The sequence below is a fragment of the Oryctolagus cuniculus genome, chromosome 13 (assembly GCF_051225735.1).
Source record: "Oryctolagus cuniculus isolate XC-2025 breed Fujian yellow rabbit chromosome 13, ASM5122573v1, whole genome shotgun sequence".
Classification (NCBI taxonomy): Eukaryota; Metazoa; Chordata; class Mammalia; order Lagomorpha; family Leporidae; genus Oryctolagus; species Oryctolagus cuniculus.
The window spans coordinates 43,521,405-43,538,284 of record NC_142879.1 but is presented as its reverse complement, the minus strand read 5'-3'; the positions used below and the strand labels follow the sequence as shown (position 1 = coordinate 43,538,284).

Genomic DNA, 16,880 nt, shown 5'->3' with positions numbered 1-16,880 from the left:
ATGTATGGTCATCTCTGTTTGGGATTTCTTTTGATTACCAGACTGTGTTCATCTTTCTGGGTTGCTATTCTTCTTTCCATTCCCTTTAACTGTTTGCTGTATATGATTCGTATGGGGTGACTGATGACAGCTGAAGGCAACACAAATTTTATTTTTTTCAAACTTAAGATGATATGTGTGCTTTTTGATAGGTGTTTTGGGTCAGTTGTCAGATTGAAAAAGCTTCTGTTTCTTGTTTCCTCTGTACCCAGGTGATTTTTCACAGTTAATATCCTGTCATAGCATCTTCTGTTTGTCATGCCATATAGCATACCTGTGCATTTAGAAAAGCAACAAAAGCCAAACCATGTCATTACTTCTGCCGTACTTAATAATATAAAGTAGCTCTTGCACCTGTAAGAACTGGCTGCTCTCCTAAGTCTTCAGAATATAAACTTTGTCATGAACTTGCATCAGATCCACATGGGATTCATTGGTCTTCTCAATTCTATTTCAAACTTATCTCCCATGTTGTACTAAATATTGACTGCAATGCTTTATGTTCCCATGTCAGATAAGCCCCTCTCTAAGCTGCTCTGCCTTTCAAATCCTCTTCTTCTTACAATAGTATTTGCGGTGTCTTCATTGATACCTTACATAGTTTAAACACTGGTACAATATTTCTTTGCTTCAATAATCATATTATTTTAATATTTTACCTTATCTTCATTTAGTTTTTATATTCTATTCACATGAGTTGATAAATTAAAAATATCAATGCAAACATGATAGCTGTTAATGGAAAAATTCAGTCATCTGCATTACTGTTCAATTTTTTAATTCATTCTCCTTTTTATATTTATTTTTTTAAAAAATTTATTAATTTATTTGAAAGAGATGCAGGGAGAGAGGGTTCTTCCTAACTAAACCTCAACCCATTCAACTTCATAACCTTGACAACTATAGAAAATTTCAAGAAGATACGTGACTGTTCAACAAGGAATCAACACAAATTTCAGTCTACAGAGAGAATTAGGGGCCGGTGTTGTGGTATAGCAGGTTCAGCCAACTTCTGCAGCACTAGCATCCCATCTAGGCACTGGTTCAAGTCCGCTGCTTCACTTCTGATCTGGCTCCCTGCTAATGGCCTGGAAAAGCAGTAGAAGACAGCTCAAGTTCTTGAGCCCCTGCCACCCGAATGGGAGACCTAGGAAGAACCCTGAGCAAAAATTACAAACTATGTGAGTGATACATTCATTTACTTTATATTTCATAAATACTTCCAATTATATTAGGCACATACTGTGTGTTAGGTGTCTGGGTTTCCTGTCTTCTCTCTTTTTAAAAAATCTGTAAATTGCCAGAGCACTTTCTTTTTCTCTTCCTTTTTGCTTTTCAACATCATGCCTTTGAGGGGGGCCAGGACAACACCCCAAGTCAAGTTCCCCTGTTCCCAAATGTTCTCTTCCTCATTCTTCCCCCAAAATTCCAGTTATCCTGGGCTTGGACTTCTGCTGACTTGTGATATTCTCACTGTTGTTATTAAGTGACTGATTACTGGCCTGACTAAAGAGGCAAACCTATTCCTACTGAGTATGAACTGCATGCCAGCCAAAATGCTTGGCACATTGAAGTAAATGAAATCATTTTATGCACAGCAATTTATGAGTTTCATGTTATAATCCCTGTATTACTGAGGAGTAAACTAAAGCCCGAAGACTCTAGCCTGCCTGGCCTTCTAGACAGTTCCTCTTGGATTTTCCACTGACATCTCAGACACAAAATAGAAAAAAAAAATCTTCCATCCATACATAATTCAACCTTCTGTTTCCTGTGTTCCTTAACTTAGTCAAAAGCTTAATTTGCAGCCAACTTTGCAAGTCAGAAACTCAAGTGACATAATTGATCCTGAGCTCTCCCTCATTTCCGAGTCCAATAAATTAAACTGCATCAATTCTGCTTGCTTTGTTTCTTCTCAACCTGTCTTATCTTCAGCTCTACTGACATAATTTGTCACTTGGATCGCATGTGTTCCCTTTGTCACCTTCCTGCAAGAGCTAATTCCCTGTGGTGCACCCTTCCCGTTGCAACTGAGTGGTCATTTTGCAACATTTGATCCTACGTTTGAACTGCCCCCAGAACCGCTCTGTCCCCCAAATCAGCCACAACGATGAAAACAAGGCCCCTCCCAATCTGGCCTGAGTTCACCTGTCCCCTTCTGCCCATTCTTCCACTGTGCTCTGTGCATCACCCATGTTGACTTCCATGGGGCTTCTTCAGGTTGCCCCGTTTTCCTTAGATCTGGTCATTTAACTGTGTTGATTCTTTTGCCTGCTGTGCCTTCCATGCTCATCTGTCTCCAGCATCAGATGTCTCCCAGTGTCCCTTCACTCTTAGATGTTACCCCTAAGGAAGAATGTTCGGAGCCCCCTATGCAGGTGGAGTGTTTTCTAGCACATTCCATATTATTCCAAATGATCCTTTTATAGCACACTGAAAATGTCTACTTCATGTTCTGTTTCCCATATGCTTTGAGAGAAGGTGCCATTTCCTAGTCATGGACCTAAAACAGAGCTTTAGTTAGTCAATGAATATTTGTAAACAGGAGGGAGTGAGAAAGGAAGAAAGGAGAAGAAAAATAATTTATGTCAAATGTATTTTCCAGCCTGTCTGTCTAAATCCAGAGGTTTCCTTTGTGTCTGAAATGATCCCTAACCACCATTCACACACATATATGAATATAAATTATATGTAAACATCTGTATTGAGATAGCTTATGTATCATAAAGTTTGTCCTTTCAAGTGTATAAGTTAGGGGCTGGCATTGTGGTGCAGTGCGTTAAGCAACTGCCTGCAGTACCAGCATCCCGTATGAATGCCAGTGTGTGTCCCCCTCCGCTCCACTTCCAGTCCAGCTGCATAATAATGTGCCTGGGAAAGCAGCAGAAAATAGCCCAAATGCTTGGGCCACTGCACCCATGTGGGAGACCTAGAAGAAACTCTTGGCTCTAGGCTTCAGCTTGGCCCAGCCCTGGCTATTGAGGCCATTTGGGGAGTGACCAAGTGGATGGAAGATCTCTCTCTCTCTCTCTTTTTCTGTAGGCCTGCCTTTCAGGTAAATAAATAAATCTTTAAAAAAAAAGTGTATAATTTAATGGGATTTAGTATATTCATAGAGTTATACAGCTATCACCACTAATTCCAGAATATTTTCATTACCCCAAAAGAAATCCATACCCATTAGCAGTAACTTCCTGTTCCCCAACCCTAACCCCATCCCAGCCCTTGGCAACTAACAATCTACTTTCTGTCTCTATAGATTTATCTGTTCTCGGCTTTTTCACATATGTGGAATCATGTACTATGTGGCTTTAGTTACTGGCTTCCTTAGCATATTTTCAGGATTCATTCATTGTAACATGTCTCAATACTTCATTCCTTTATATTGTCAAATTATATTCCATTGTATGGATGTATGATACTTTGTTTAACATTCATTAGAAAATCAACATTTGGTTTGTTTCTACTGTTGATTATTTTTAAAAAATTTTTTAATTTATTTGACAGGTAGAGTTATAGACAGTGAGAGAGAGAGACAGAGAGAAAGGTCTTCCTTCTGTTGGTTCACTCCCCAAATGGCCGCTATGGCTGGCGTTGTGCTGATCCAAAGCCAGGAGCCAGGTGCTTCTTCCTGGTCTCCCAAGCACTTGGGCCATCCTCCACTGCCTTCCGGGGCCACAGCAGAGAGCTGGACTGGAAGAGGAGCAACTGGGACTAGAACCTGGTGCCCATATCAGATGCCGGCGCCACAGGCGGAGGATTAACCAAGTGAGCCACGGTGTCGGCCCCTACTGTTGGTTATTATGAATAATGCTTCTATGAACATTTGTGTGTGTTTGTGAGCATATGTTTCATACACATACATGTTTATATATACCTGGGCTTGGGATTTCTAGGTTATATGGTAATTCTGTGTCTGACAGTTGAGAAACTGCCAGCTATTTCCCAAAGTGGCTATACCATTTTACCTTCTTAATAGCAATGTATAAAAGATTTCTAATTTCTTTGCAATCTCAGCAATGATTTTTACTGTCTTTTTAAAAATTATAGCCATCCTGTTGGGTAAGAAATGGTATCTTAGTGGTTTTTTTTTTTTTTAAATTCACTCATTCTACTGGATATGAAATAGTATCTCATTATGGTTTACAGTTGCATTTCCTTAGTGAATAATAATGTTGACTATCTTTCCATGTGCTTATTGACCATTTCTGTGTCTTCTTTATCTACTCCAGTCTTTTGCTCACTATTAAATTGGGTTATTTATATTTTATCATTGAGTTGTAAGTGTTCTTTATGTATTTTAGGTAGGAGTTCCTTATCATATATATGATTAGAAAATATTTTCTCTCATTAAATGTGCTGCTTTTTTAGTTTTTTTTTTTTTAATCTAAGTGTTTATTTGAGAGGTTGAGCTACAGACAGACAGAGGAGAGACAGAGAAAGGTCTTCTGTCCACTGATTCACTCCCCAAATGGCCCCAATGGCTGGAGCTGGGTTGATCCAAAGCCAGGGAGCCAGGAGCTGCTTCTCGGTCTCCCACTCATGTACAGGGGCCCAAACTCTTGGGCCATCTTTTACTGCTTACCTAGGCCATAGCAGAAAGGTGGATAGGAGGAGAAGCAGCCAAGACTAGAACCAGTGCCCTTATGGGATGCTGGCACTGCAGGTGGAGGCTTAGCCTACTATGCCCCCACTTTTTTACTTTCTGATAGTCTCTTTTTAGAAAATACTTAAACTTTGATGGAATCAAAATTTTCTTTTGTCGTGTGCTATTTGGTGTCATAGCTCAGAAAGCTTTCCCTGACCCAAGATACTGATTTGCTCTTTTGTTTAAGCAGCTTACAACTTTAGCTGGTTTTTTTTTTTTGTTTTGTTTTTTGTTTTTTTTTTGTTTGTTTGTTTAGATTTTATTTGTGGTACATAAATTTCATTTATACAGATTTAGGAACAGAGTAATGCTTCTCACCCCACTCTCCCTCCCACCTGTGGTCCCACCCCTACTCCTAGTTCCACTCTTAATTTTTACAAAGATCTATTTTCAGTGAACTGTGTACTCATCTTTTTTTTTATTTTGACAGGCAGAGTTAGATAGTGAGAGAGAGAGACAGAGAGAAAGGTCTTCCTTCCGTTGGTTCACCCCCTAAATGGCTGCTACGGCCGGCGTGCTGTGCCGATTTGAAGCCAGGAGCCAGGTGCTTCCTCCTGGTCTCCTATGCGGGTGCAGGGGCCCAAGCATTTGGGCCATCCTCCAATGCCCTCCCGGGCCACAGCAGAGTGCTGGACTGGAAGAGGAACAACTGGGACTAGAACCCGGCGCCCATACGGGATGCCAGCACTGCAGGTGGGATTAACCAAGTGAGCCATGGTGTTGGCTCTTAACTGTATATTCATAAGATTAACTCTGCACTAAGTAAAGTGTTCAACAAATAGTATAAAGGAGAAAACCGCTGTTCCTCAATAGTAGCTTTTGCACTTAGGTCTATGATCCATTTTGAATTAATTCTTGTGTATGCTGTAAGGTGAGGACCTGACTTCCTACCGAGTCCCAACACCATCTGTTGAAAAATACTATTCTTCCCCATACATTGTCTTTGCAAAAATAAATTCATGATAACATGTAAGCTTTTATTTTTGCGCTAACAACTCATTCCTATTGGTCTCTTTGACCTTATGGCAGCATCACATAGTTTTGATTTCTGTACCCTTACAGTAAGTTTCAAAACTGGGAAGAGTGAATACTATTCTATGGCCTCATTTCTTGTCTACTTGGGAAGGGTATGGTTTTCCGAAAGTGTTGACTCTTCTATTCCTTTTTGTCCCTCTAGGAAGACTGCTCAATTTTGGCCAACTACTCTTTTGCACTCTCTTTGGTGCATCCTTCACACAGCCCTGCTTATTGGCTGCCTGTCTTGTACTGGGTGCTTTTCTTTACTCCTGCCCTGCTTTTGGGTTCTTTGGGACCTTCATCTAGGTATTTAGCTGCATACACAAATCTAGCCAACATATTTTGGTTATTAATGAATTTTCTGTTAAACCAATGCTTACATGTCTTCAATATTATCCAGTAGGATAGTTTTTATTATGCAAATATAAATATGAAATCTGTGGGGAGACTAAAGAAACCTATAGTGATTAGAAGGTTTGAAGAAGACTGAGGAAAGCAGCTACCAAGTTTATATAAATAGCCCACATCCAAGAAGTACAGCAGAAAAAGCACTGGGAATTTGGGGGTCTAGACTTAACTCTGTCAGTGTCTGGTAGTAACTCCGATGATATCTCTAGTCCTCTGTTTCCTCTGCTGTAAAATGAAGAGTTAATCTTAAAGTGTCTCTAAGATTACTTCCAGTTTGAGTTTGAACTCTCTCTCCCTCACATAAGTCTCTTATATATGGCAGCAGAAGAGAATTAAAATCATTCTTCTCTTCTGTACTAAGAACAGTGGAATTGTCCAAGTTGACAGAGATATAAAATAAGATAAATTAATCAGTGTTTTCATTGACTATTTAATATCTATGGTCAGTACTAGACTACTTGATATTCTTCTTTTAGTGTTAAAGAGATAAAGAACTTTCTAAGTCCTTCAGTGTATATGGTTATATATATGCAAGGATAACTATCAGTAAGTGACAATAAATGGTATAAACCCATGGATTACTGTTGATAATCAGAGGAGGCACAGATTCCTGAGACATAGGGTTACAAAGAATATTTCACAGAGGAAAGAAGTCTGACCTTTACAGAATTGGCAGAATTCAGATATGAGGAGAGGAGGGGCAATGATGAAATTCCAAATGGGAAAATGGAGAGGCCATATTTAGTCTGCTAATATCATGCTATGTGGGGCACTAGGAATTTGAACTTCATCTTCTATGTGATAGTGGCAAATTGAAATCTAGATATAACTATCATGGTTTAGAACTAAAAAATCTGTACTTTGATCCTGAAGGAAATTTTACCATTTTTATTTCTCTTATTCAGCAAATGAAGAGGCAGAGGCTCAGAGAATGTAGATGAATTTCTAAAGTTGTCCCCATTCAGGAGTGAGGGAACTGAGTATCTTCTGTTGGGATTCTATGTCAGGATCCCTTACTTACTCTACCATCAATGCAAAAAATGATTTGCCCAGTGGGCTTGGGCAAACGAATATGACAGGGGGTGCCATCTGCACTCGATCAGATGGGGAATGATGGAGATTTGGATTGAGGGGCCTAATCGTGCAATCTAGAAGAGAGATACTGGGATGAGTTGGGGCAGGAAATTCTCAGCAGTTTTGGAGAAAAGCAAAAGCGACCATGTGGTCCCATGAGTCTCTGGCATCACTGTGGTCTGATAATACTCTTGGCTTTTCTGAGTGCCAGGTACCTCATCTCTGTATCTAACAGGGTCACTGGAGGATCATCATTGATATCCAACTTTCTAATTCTGAAAGTATAGGTCTTACCACCTTCCTATTTCTGTGAGAGAGCAGGGATTTGAAGATAAAACCCTACTGCATGATCGGTGTCACAGATTACCCTGAAGCAGAGATAGCTATCTTCTTTCCTATCTTCTCCGGCAGTGTGATGCCAGCCTGCTAACCTAATACAAAGCAGAAGCAGAGCCCCTCAGGGTCTCCTCAGGTTTCTCCGATGTTCCAGCTATGGACAACTCTATTCACCTAGGCACAGATGTGTTGTTAAAAAGAGGTGGTCCCCACTCTTCTGATCTGTTGGAGCTGGAGTGTTTTCCCTGCCTTTGAAATCTCTGTAAATCACTGGAGTTCTTGGGATGTTGTACTCTTTTTTTTTTTTTTTTTTTTTTTTTGACAGGCAGAGTGGACAGTGAGAGAGAGAGAGAGAGAGAAAGGTCTTCCTTTGCCATTGGTTCACCCTCCAATGGCCGCCACGCGGCCGGTGCGCTGCGGCCAGCGCACCGCGCTGATCTGAAGGCAGGAGCCAGGTGCTTCTCCTGGTCTCCCATGGGGTGCAGGGCCCAAGCACTTGGGCCATCCTCCACTGCACTCCCTGACCACAGCAGAGAGCTGGCCTGGAAGAGGGGCAACCGGGACAGAATCCGGCGCCCCGACCGGGACTAGAACCTGGAGTGCCGGCGCCGCAAGGCAGAGGATTAGCCTAGTGAGCCGCGGCGCCAGCCTGGGATGTTGTACTCTTAATAACACAAACAGTGCCTTTAGTTCAGAACACACATTCATTGTGAACCAGGTGATTGTAAGTCAGAGAATGCCAGCATGCCCTCTTGATCTTAGTGTTCGTCTCCCTTCTTACCTACTCAAATGTGCTTTCTCCTTCACTACACAGCCTGATCCTGGAAAGAATTGTCTGTGCGCACTCTCTCCTGTTGCCTTCTGCTCATTCGGTGGCCTTCACCACTGTCACCAGACACTGCTGGATCCTTCTCATTCATTCCTGCACGACAGCTGGAAGGATTTTTTTTAAATGCAAATAAGACCATAGGTTCTGCTCTTCACTCATTTCTCCCACTTCCACCTCACCCCAACCAGTTTGTAACCCACTGGTGTTTTATCAATGTACTCGAGACAAAACTGAAATCCCACGAGGCCCCCATGTTGCCTGAACTGTCCACCATTACTCCAGCCTCACAGCACATCATACTTTCCTGGCTCTCTGCTCCCGTGAGCTGGTCCCTGCTGTCCCAAATGCATTGGACTATAAAGCTGGGTGCTTTATGGAATGCAAAATAATAATTGGAAACTGTAACTTTGCCAGAAAGAACCAAGAATTTTTCTAGATGGTTCTGAAAATGAGTTAAGGGTCAGGATAGGAAGCAGGGGTGGGAGAGTGTAGTTCTCTTTGAGTTTAGAAGCACAAGCTCAGTTGTAAGTTGGTTCTTTATGTAAGCCCTCCCCCCCCTTTATTCCCTTTGGCTCTCTTTGTCTTTTTTTTTTAAGATTTATTTATTTATTTGAAAGGTAGAGAGAGAGAGAGAGAGAAGTGAGAGAGAGGTCTTCCATCTGCTGGTTCACTCCCCAGATGGCCACAACGGCCGGAGCTGTGCCGATCTGAAGCCAGGAGCAAGGAGCTTCCTCTGGGTCTCCCACGCAGCTGCAGGGGCCCAAGCACTTGGGCCATCTTCCACTGCTTTCCCAGGACATAGCAGAGAGCTGGATCGGAAGTGGAGCAGCCAGGACTGGAACTGGCACCCATATGGGATGCTGGCACTGCAGGGGGTGGCTTTACCTGCTCGACCACAGTGCTTGCCCGTCCCTTTGTCTTATTATTGACTTTTCTTGTCAGTTATCCCTAGTCTTTGATTTTATTGTAAATTTGGTCTTTCTGTTCAAACCTTTTAGTGGTACCATACCATTATCATCATCATTATTAGGCTAAGCCACTTCTCCCAGCCAGAATCTATTGGTTAAAATGGAGATAATACTTGCCTCTGATTTTTTATGGATATTCAATATGTAAAATACTTAGTACAAAGTTTTACATGTTAGAATCTCAATACTTGATAGCTATTGTGGGGAGCAACTCGGACTATACTGTTACTGGAATTAAGACTTATTCTATGCATCTGCTCTCCCACTGTGGGGAGCAACTCGGACTATATTGTTACTGGAATTAAGACTTATTCTATGCATCTGCTCTCCCACAATATGGCGCTGGGAGAGGAGAAAACAGCTTCTACGCAGCTGCCTCCAGTTCAACCAATAAACTGTAGGACCTACTCCTGATTGGAGGAGAGCAGCGCACTCGGCGTGTGGGCAGCCGAGTTAGGATTGGCGGAGGAGGACTATAAAGGAGGAGAGAGACGGCATGCACCGGGAACATCTAAGGGGAACATCTAAGGGAACACCTGTGCAGCCCCCAAGAGAGCCGGCCGGCGGTGTGCCGCTCCCCTGCGGAAGTGGGGAATGCGGCCAGGGGGAACTGCCCTTCCACGGAGGTGGAAGGGACAGTAGCCAACCCGGGAAGAACCAGCAGCAAACCCGGGGAGGGCCGAGCAGACGAAAGAACAGCGCAGGGTTTAGTGTCGTTCCTCCACGAAGAGGGGGAGCGACAAGCTATTATTATTTTTAGCTTAGTACCATTTTGGTAGCGTTCAATTAATGTTAAAAGTAGCTTAAACTTTTGGTATCTGTACTAAATGTAGCAAGTTCGTGATATAACCGTGAGGCTATAATAATTGCAGTTCCAAGAGAACTATGCAGAAGTGTTAGACACTTAGAAGCCCCAGTTTTGCTTTTATGATCATTTTGTGTGGATTATACCATGTGCTTGGAAAGGACAGCACTTCTTATTTAATTTGTTCTATTTGAAATTTCTTTAATGTTTTCATGATGGAAAATAGGTCACACGTTTCAGACAGTATTAAGCTTTAACTTTCTAAATTATAATCCTCTTGAGCATTATTTTCAATAGAAAAGGATTTACCTTTATATGAACTATGTGGCTTTTCTCCCCCTATCACTTTCAAGACAGTTAACCAGGAATGATTGTGAGTTGCCTGGAAATTAATCAGTCTGGTTACAGGTGGAGCTGAGAGGTACACACCTTGCCCCAGATTCTTTAGCCACCGAATGTGACTATGTGAAGGCTGAATGGTTATGGTTTGAGATTCTCTTGGGTGAAGCCTGAGGGCAGAGATGAAAAGATAGGATCTGCAAGGAAGCCAGAGGCCAGTGACATGGAGCTAGGGGCATAGTGTCCGGAGACCAGGCAGAAACAGAAGCTGTGTTTGGGGCAAACGCCAAAAAAGCAGACATTGATGAATTACACAGTGAGCTTTGGGAGCTGCTTCGGACACATGCCTGTGACGTGAGCTGGCTTTCCAGGGGCACTTAGGGCTCATTTGTGTATGTGAAGCAGGTTCATTAAATGACCATGACCAGAACTGCCTTTGTGAACCTGTTGCGCCACCTGTTCCATAGTATGAACAAAGCCCATTGAGATATGTGTGCATTGCTTTTCCCTGAACCATACCTTTAGCACTTGGTCTGGGAAGTTGGAGTTCATGAAAATAATGAGTCCTTTTATAAGAGCAAGTGGCATCAACACAAAATCAGCTGGAAACATTTCCCTTAAGGTACACCTCACAGAGTAGCATGGTGGTGTCATTACACATAAGACTGATTCAGCACTGTCGTGATAAAATGTTTTCACTGGATTCAAGGTATTAATTCAGGATCCCAATTGCCAGACAATGTCAGAAAGAAAGAGAAAGAACAAGAAAACTTTGTTACTCTTCCCTTTTTCTCCTCTAAAAATATTGAACTAAATAAAAACTAAAGCCCCATCAGTAAGGGTTTGGTGTAAATTACTTCTTTACATTCTTTTCACACATTGAATAATAGCAGTGACCTGGGGTTTGGTTTGGTTTCTCTCTCTCTCACACTCTCACTCTCCCTTTCTCTGTTTCTTTATTTTGTTCATTCTTTTTTTTGGTCTGTAAACCATATTCAGAAAGATCAACATTCATCTTTTTTTTTTTTTTTTTTTGACAGGCAGAGTGGACAGTGAGAGAGAGAGAGAGAAAGGTCTTCCTTTTCTGTTGGTTCACCCCCTAGTGGCCGCTGCGGCCAGTGCGCTGCGGCCGGCGCACCACGCTCATCTGAAGCCAAGAGCCAGGTGCTTCTCCTGGTCTCCCATAGGGTGCAGGTCCCAAGGACCTAGGCCATCCTCCACTGCACTCCCAGGCCACAGCAAAGTTACAACTGTCACAGTAAACACCTTCCATATGGGTTGGCCATTGCCTTCCCCACCTCTGGTTTAGGCTCCTTCCTTCCCCAGTGGCCCCGGTCAGAAGGCTGAGTGGGATCCTTCCCTTTATTGGTTCCTTCCATGCAGTTTCACACCTGTCTGCTGTTATCAATCCTGCCGTGACTCTGGTCTACTCTTCTTTTGGTCTGTGCAGCCCAAAGCAGCCTGGTGCCTGGGAAGGAACTGTCAGCCTTAGCCTGACTCCAGGGACCCCTGTTCCCAACCCTCAGCCCCTTTAACCTCCATGAAAAATTCATGGAAAATGGAAGTAAGCAATATGTTTACTTTGGTGCAAAGTTTCTGAAATACATGTGTAGTCTTTTCATAATATGCATTTCCATGAGCTTTCTAAAGACCCTTCATATATTTGGATTTCATTAATTTTTTTTGAACTAAAACCTTTTAATTGCATTTTCACAAATATTTTGAAGAAACTTCTTATCTGGCTGGTTCTTCCCTGAGCTCTTTGAGGACAGGATTTGAGCACTGGTTCCCTTTTTATGCACATAGCCATGAGCATTCAGCATAGCTTAAAAATATTAAAAGAGAATTTCCAAAATGTCTCAGATGTAGATATTTCCCTTGAAGGTCAGAGTCTGTTATATATATGTGCTACCTACATGATTGTTATAATGGTTGTGTGGGCTGTCTCTGACTTTTTCTCCCTGTGTGGCTCTGTTAGGGTTTATGTGTACATGGATAAGGCAATGTTCAGAAGGATTGGAGGGAAGTGTTGAGGGCACACAGACCTTGTCTGCACCTCCTGGGTTCAAGTCACAGCCATGTTACACAGGTTACCTGTGTGACCTCAGGTAAAGGACTTCACTCTGTGACTCAGCCTCCACGTGCGGAGACTGGGGATGACAACAGTGACAGGAAGGGTACTTCCCACACAGGGCTGTTATAAGGTAAAGAAGGCAGCCAGGTGTTGTGGCACAGTGGTTAAGCCAACGCCAGCAATATTGGCATCCCATATGGGCACCAGTTTGGGTCCCAGATGCTCCACTTCTAATCCAGCTCCCTGTAAATGCACCTGGGAAAGCACTGGAAGATGGCCCAAGTACTTGGGTCTCTGCACCCTTGTGGGAAACCTGAATGGAAGCTCTGGCTCCTGGCTTTGACTGGCCCAACCCCTGCCATTAAAGCGATTTTTGGAGTGGATCCATGGATAGAAGATCTCTCTCTCTCTTTCCTTCTCTCTCTGTAACTCTGCTTTTCAAATAAATAAGTAAATCTTAAAAAAAAAAAAGAAAGAAAGATAAAGAAGAATAATACCTGGGATACACCAAGAGTCCCACTTGTATTTATGATTATTACATATGCATCTTGGTATGTGAACTTCAAACTCCCCTTGCTCTTCTGTGTTCCATCTCATGTCTCTATCTCTGTACAACTGTGGTTCTCTGTGGACTAGTTTTTGCCTTTATCTCTGCATGTTTTTTGTGTTTTTGTGTGACTATCTTACCTCTGTCTTCATCTCTTCTGCTTTTCTTTTTGAGTTCCACTTTTATGTATCTCTTTCCTTTTTTAGTGACTTGTTTTATTTATTCAAAAGTCAGAGTTACAGAGAGAGAAGTAAGACACACAGAGAGAAATATTCCTCCCCAAAATGGCCACAATGACCAGGCTGGGCCAGGCCAAAGCCAGGAGCCAGGAGCTTCTTCTGGGTTTCCCACATGGATGCATGGGCCCAAGCACTTGGGCATCTTCTACTGCTTTCCCAGGCACATTAGTAGGGAGCAGGATCAGAAGTGGTGCAGGCAGGATTTGAACTGGCACCCATATGGGATGCTCGTGCTGTAGGCAGTGCCTTAACCTGCTGCGCCTCGGTGCCAGCCCCTATGCCTCTCTTTTCTATGTCCACATCTTTTATCTTCTTTTTCTTGCTTTCCCTAATGTTTTTGTTTGCTCTTGTTCTTTAAGCTTTTTACTTCTCTTTGGCAATTAGCCATAATATGGAAACCAAAAATTAAAAGATATTGTCCGAATCCATTAAATAGTCTTCTCTCTTTTCAAAAATTTATGAGGTTATGAATATAATATTTTCTGTGGCTCCCTGGGGGTAAGAATCAAATTGTTCTTCACTTGCACAGCTGCCCATTGATTTTCTTTCCTACAGCTCCATGACCCTTTGGAGAAAAAACATCCCTCTATTTTGCTGCCCTTTCCTTCCAGACTGTAGTTAGCACCGTGTTAATCACCTTTATTGCTTTGCTGTGAAGCCTCTTCCATTTTCTGCTTCTCATCTGTGTTGTGCTGTTTGGGTAGAAGATGAGAGCAAGGATCTGGTTTATTCCTTGGAATATTCTCCAGGTCCAGTACAGTGCCTTGAGCATGAGATGCTGTCAATAATCCTCTGTGAAATAGGTGGATTTCCCTGGGTGTGTTGAAGTGTCCTCATTGCTTTGCAAGGAGAGAATCATCATCAGGTCATTGTCTTGGCCCCCAGCTGCCTTTGTCCAACCCTTCTGTTCTTTGCATCTGCTGAGTGTATTTCAAACTCATCCCTCACCATCTTAAAATCACTTGCTTGGTGCAGGTCCTTTTCATTGTTAATGGGGGAAGCTTTTTTAAAAATATTTATTTATTTTATTTGAAAGAGTTACACAGAAAGAGAAGGAGAGGCAGAGAGAGAGAGGTCTTCCATCTGCTGATTCACTCCCCAAATAGCCACAATGGCTGGAGCTGCGCTGATCAAAAGCCAGGAGCTTCTTCTGGGTTTCCCACATGAGTGTATGGGACCAAGGACTTGGGCCATCTTCTACTGCTTTCCCAGGCTACAGCAGAGAGCTGGATCAGAAGTGGAGCAGCTGGGACTTGAACTGGCACCTCTATGGGATGCCCGCACTGTGGGTGGCGGCTTTACCCACTATGCCACAGTGCCAGCTCCTGTGGCAACTTTTGCAGTAGCCTGCCAGTCACTTCCCACCTGGCTTCCTCTCTCTGGTGTCCTTCCATTGCCATCCATCCTTGATTACTCAAATGATTGTTTCCAATCACACATTTATTCAGTGAACAAATACTCATACTTATTGAGGGTCTCCTGTGTGCTGGGCACCGTGCTAAGACTACCTTCACAAAATCTTCCTCTGATCCCAGGTTAGTTACAGGACCCTTCCCATGTGCTGTTGTGATAACCTCTTTGTATCTCTAGGTGTAGTATATTGAAGTGATATCAAAATACCAGTTCCATTTTGTGTCTGTCTCCTCATGTGGGTAAGCCCCCAGAGTGCAGGGCCCACCATTCTCAATTCATATTTGTATTTAATAATCTGTAAGTTGTAATTCCTATGACCTTAGGCCATGACCATCACCTACTGGAGTTCAGTAAATGTGCACTGGATTGCTGTATGTGTTGATTTTTGTCTTAGTTGGCTCAGGCTGCTTTAACAAAATGCCATACCCTGAGTGGCTTACACAGCAAACCTTTATTTCTTACAGTCTGGTAGCTGGAAGTCCCACTCACCTCTCACAGGCCCCGCCTCCTAATACCCCCACACTGGAACTCACAGCTTCAGCATAGGAATCTGGGGGGACACAAGCTTTCAGCTTGCACAGTACTGGTTCTCAATCTTGACGTCACATCAGTTACATTTAATTCTTCACTCACATTATAATTCTTTTAAAAAATATTTATTTATTTGAAAGGTAAACTAACAGAGAGGGAGGGGGGAGGGAGGAACAGAGGGAGAGAGAGAGAGAGAGAGATTTTCCATCCAGTGGTTCACTCTCCAAATGACTGCAACAGAAGTGCTGGGAGCCTGGGACTCCATCTGAGTCTTCCACTTGAGTGGCAGGGGCTCAAGTGCTTGGGCCATCCTCTGCTGCTTTCCCAGGCACATTAGCAGGGAGCTGGATCGGAAGTGTAGCATCTGGCTCCAGCCTGTGCTCACTTAAAAAGTGAACCTTGCAGGTGGTGGGGTTAATTTGCTGTGCCATAATGTGTTATAATTCTTGAAATGTTCAAAGACTGTAATGAATTCCTGAATTTGCTTCTCTGCAGCCAACATTAATAGTCCCCCAGCTGTCATGCTTTCAGTGTGCTTCCTCCAGTTAGGCCCTGGTTTGTCAGTATAACCTTGAAACCAGTTTCCACACAAGTATGGTTTGAGCATCACTGAGTAGAATGTGTCTCTCCCCTCTCCTCCCAGCCACTATTGTTAATTATGCAGTTCCAGATCACGTTGGAGTGTTGGTCAGCCAGGGTACACTGCTGAGTAACAGCAAGTTGATTGGAAACCTGTAAATTTCCTCATTCCTTCAGTGGCCTCTAATTGGGGATGGCTTGCTATTAACCTCTAGTACCAATTTATTCTCTGTTTCTGACCTTCTCCATGCCTCAGCCCCTTAGCTGCACTCGCAGGCCCGCATGCAAGCATGCAACTTAAGACAAAACTACCTGGTTACTGGGATGTGAAGACTAACTCGTGAGGCTGGCCAGGGGTCTTCTGAATGATGTGACATAAATGGTGGTAGAAGGCCTGTTGAGCCCTAGCACTCTGTTTTGTTTTGAAGTGCTTTCATTTATGAATCTGAAGAATCTATGGAGTAGCAAGATATGATGGTCAGACCAAAACATTTGGCTTATGTTAATTTCTCCTAACTCTTTTGTGCCTTGCAATTCATCCTCATTGTCTTCCCTACCAGATCATAAACACTATAAAGACAGAGACCACATTTATTTTGTTCAGCAGTATGTAGATGGCACCTGTCACAATGCTCACTATTTAATAGGTGCCAAATAAGTATGAATGAATGTGTGATATGTAGCCTCTGACTTTATGAGCCTTAATTGTCCGCATCTACAAAAGAGTGTTTGTTGCACCTATTTTGTAGGGTTTCTGTCACGCATAAATGAGACAATCTAAAATACGTTGCGCATAATGGGAATGCACTCAGTGTTTGTCAGTGTTGTTATCAGTCAGTGTAGTAGGTAGTATAGGGTGGGACCAGAGGGAAGGAAGAAGGAAAAGGGCGTCCCTGGTAGAGAGGCAGCTGGTGTTTTGCTTGGCCTATGAATGTTGTCATTTTAGTGAAGAAAATGAATTTGACTCGTTTAGAAATGGTTGGAGTAGCAATTAAGTCTTTCATTTCTGCAGGTGCTCACACTTGAAAACTCCT

General features: G+C 42.8%; 1 protein-coding gene across 6 annotated transcripts in view; it reads left to right on the top strand.

The window, feature by feature from the left end:
* The window catches only part of ST8SIA6 (ST8 alpha-N-acetyl-neuraminide alpha-2,8-sialyltransferase 6), a 160,682-nt gene that overhangs the window by 117,551 nt on the left and 26,251 nt on the right, over positions 1–16,880 (top strand). The gene's annotated exons all lie outside the window — the stretch shown is intronic.